General features: G+C 36.7%; 1 protein-coding gene across 1 annotated transcript in view; it reads right to left on the bottom strand.

Annotated features, from left to right (window-relative positions):
- The window catches only part of LOC107676977 (peptidyl-prolyl cis-trans isomerase FKBP8-like), a 16,666-nt gene that overhangs the window by 12,882 nt on the left and 418 nt on the right, over positions 1-3,366 (bottom strand). The gene's annotated exons all lie outside the window — the stretch shown is intronic.

Below are 3,366 nucleotides of genomic sequence, written 5' to 3'. Positions count from 1 at the left end.
TTCTCTCTCTCTCTCTCTCTTTCTCTCTCCATCATTCTCTCTCTCTCTCTCTCTCGATCATTCTCTCTCTCTCTCTCTCTCTCTCTCTCTCCTCACTAGGGCTGTCAAAAAAAAAAAAGAATTTCGAATATTCGTCGAATTTAAAATAAAAATCACGGAAAAACCGGAAAAACGTTGCATTCGAATTTTAGGTGTGCATCAGTCAGGCTTATCAGTGGCGCACGGACGATGTAACTGCTATGTTGTTCATTCAAAATATTGCGGGAAAAAAGAACATCAATGCGGAGATGTTGTTTACGTCAAAAACGAAACCAAACCGTTCACACAGAACGCATATTTATCACATTTTCTAGAGGGACGTCTATCACCGTTTCACTCGCATCTCGCACAAGAGAGCGGCATGTTTAGAAAGCCATGTAAAATTAATGTAAGTTCAACTTACAAGTCTCAAGTCTCAAGACTTTATGGCAGTTTTTCCCCATCCTACTGCATCTCAAGTTTTTAAATGAACTCTTTGTGATTTGTGATTGGCTCTCGGTCCTTTGTATTAAACTATACATACATGCATGATGCTGTTTGGTTTCTAATTGTTTAAGCAACTTTAATTATATAAGGTTTATAAACATTATTTTAAACTTTTTTCAAAGATAGTCGTGTTATTTTATTATGCTTTGAAGAAACGTGCATAATATTTTGTTCGATGCGCCCTCTTGTGGCCTCCAGAGAGAAGACCAAAGCTTTTTTTCCCCCCTAACTGATTGTGTAAACTGACGATTACCACAATTTGAACAACTGAGGATAAATAAATACTGTCCAGCACAGGGCTCCAGAGTGTGACCAAATGGCCGCATTTTGCCATAATTTTTTCTGCCGGTGCGATTAAATTTTGTGTGTGGACGCACTGGAGCGACCACCGCATTAACTCATAAGAGCTGCCATTTCTGTTGCATATGAGAAACATCAAACGGCAAATGAAACTGAAAGCATAACGAAACCGCGCTACTCGTTTGAACTGCGCACCGCTAGAGTGTAGAGCCTGGTTTATACTTGCCGCGTCAGCAGCAGGAGCGCGAAGCTGCGCGCAGCAAAAATGACGCGAATATTGAGGAAACGATGGATGGGTTTCATGCTAAAGTAAAGTAAAAGACCACTTCTTAAACCAAAGGTGAACGTATTGGTATTCTTGTGGGGGGAAAAACATGCAAGCACTGTCACAGACAGCAAGTTTAGTTTTACTTTCTTTTTGTTTTCATTTTGAAAAGCTTGTTATCTTTGTCTTTTGTTTTAGTCTTAAAAAGTGAAAGGTGTGTAGATGTAAGCAAATCAGACAATAATCTTTTCTTGTAAAATGTGACACCAAGATCGCGAATTCGAAAGTGAAAGCTCCCGAAGCCCGGCTTATAACACAGCAAAAGAGGAACTCCAGTTCACAAAATTTAAATGGTTTTTTGACAGCCGATGCCGATATCTTGGAAAGCAGGGTGGCCGATATAAAGCCGATATAATTTTATTTATTATTATTATTTATATTTAAGAAATTTGAAATCATTTGAAAATGGATAAAAATAAGCTATTACTAATAATATTAAAGCAATCGTTATAATACTTTTTTGTATACAATTTAATTCCTTTGTTTAACAGTTCTACCTGATTATTAGACAGATTTCTATCCATATTAGACAGAACTGAACGACGACAGCGAACAAGAGAGAGAATGTGAGCGGTGTGGGCTCAGGCGCTGCAGTTCTCAGCGCCGTCAAAAGAAAAGTCCCGCCTCGAACACATCGGCCAAACAGAAAAACTTATCGGCCGATGCCGATATTTGAAAAATTCCAAGATATATCGGTCGACCACTAATTATTATGATGGTTTTATCAGTTGTTCGGACTCTCATTCTGACGGCACCCATTCACTGCAGAGGATCCATTGGTGAGCATGTGATGAAATGCTAAATTTCTCCAAACCTGTTCTGATGAAGAAACAAACTCATCTACATCTTGGATGCCCTGAGGGTGAGTAAATTTTCAGCAAATTTTCATTTTTTTGTAAACTACTTCAGTCATTCCAATCTATGTAGAACACAAAAGCAGGTGCTTAGCAGAATGTCTGAGCTGGGTTTTTCCCCCCATATAAAAAATAAATGGTGACCATTAAATTACCAAACTTAAAAAAGCAAGCAGCAGCATAAAGTTATAAGTCAACTTTCATTGTATGACAAAGAGCAGATTGGACATTCTGCTAAACATCTGCTTTTGTGTTTCAAACACACACACACACACACACACACACACACACACAACAGTTAAACAAGCTTCCTCTCACATATTGTTTAACATGCACACATTTATGCACTTCTTTACATGGATTTCTAGGATAAGCTCAACTTTAACAGAAATCCTCAGCATGAAGGTCAACCTGTAACATTACGCATAAAGTGAATATCTAGAAGAATCAGCACGCATTATGGCACGATGGCAATCTCTGTAAATAATAAACCAACACTGGTTGAGTTTTAACTACCCATGTCATCTCCTCTCAAGCTTTTATGCTTGTGCACAACATAATATAGGCCTACTTATTACGGTTTACAAAATCATTTCAATCAAGTGTTTATCATACATGCATTGGCATTAAACTGCCACACGCATTCAGCAGGATATTGTCACATTCATAAGACTGGCCACAGATAGTGTTATTCCCATCACAATTACATCAAAGCAACACCAAAAACAAATGGATAAACGATAACTAAAAATACAATCATTTTATAATACCATTACAATCAACTGTACAATAACATAACAGGCAGATAACTGAATCTTTACAAAAATACTATAATACTGAATGATTATCATATTGACATTTCATGGTATTTACATAACACTTCAAATACTCACCACGTGCAAAACAAACATGGTATTACCATGGTACTTCTCGGAAGAGAAACCATAGTTCTCGTAGAATTAGAAAAAAAGGGTTTCTATTACAAATATATTCTAGTAAACCTTCGATTCGATTCAATTATATGTTAATGTCCATCTTATAAGTATGAATAAGCTAATGAAACCCTTACGGAAAATACACTCCAATTGTCCTAGAATAAGCTGAAACATGTTCACAAATGTTCATTTAAAAGAAATGATATTGTAATAAGCATCTTATATGTGTGTGTTACGTTAGTAAATATCCTCTTGTGAACAGACTGAGTGCAAATCCTTAGACTTATGACAGCAATTAAACATGTATCTAATGAGCTCTCAGGAGACTTGTATTTAATTACGAGTGGGAGAGCATGCATTCATTAAATAATTTCAAAACCTTGCGATTATTTGCAGAAATGACAGTATTTCCAGAACACCACAGCAA

This window comes from Sinocyclocheilus anshuiensis, unplaced genomic scaffold (genome assembly GCF_001515605.1).
Source record: "Sinocyclocheilus anshuiensis isolate Anshui unplaced genomic scaffold, SAMN03320099.WGS_v1.1 scaffold420, whole genome shotgun sequence".
In the NCBI taxonomy this organism is placed as follows: domain Eukaryota; kingdom Metazoa; phylum Chordata; class Actinopteri; order Cypriniformes; family Cyprinidae; genus Sinocyclocheilus; species Sinocyclocheilus anshuiensis.
The sequence above is the reverse complement of the archived record's forward strand: the minus strand, read 5'-3'. Positions and strand labels throughout refer to the sequence as shown.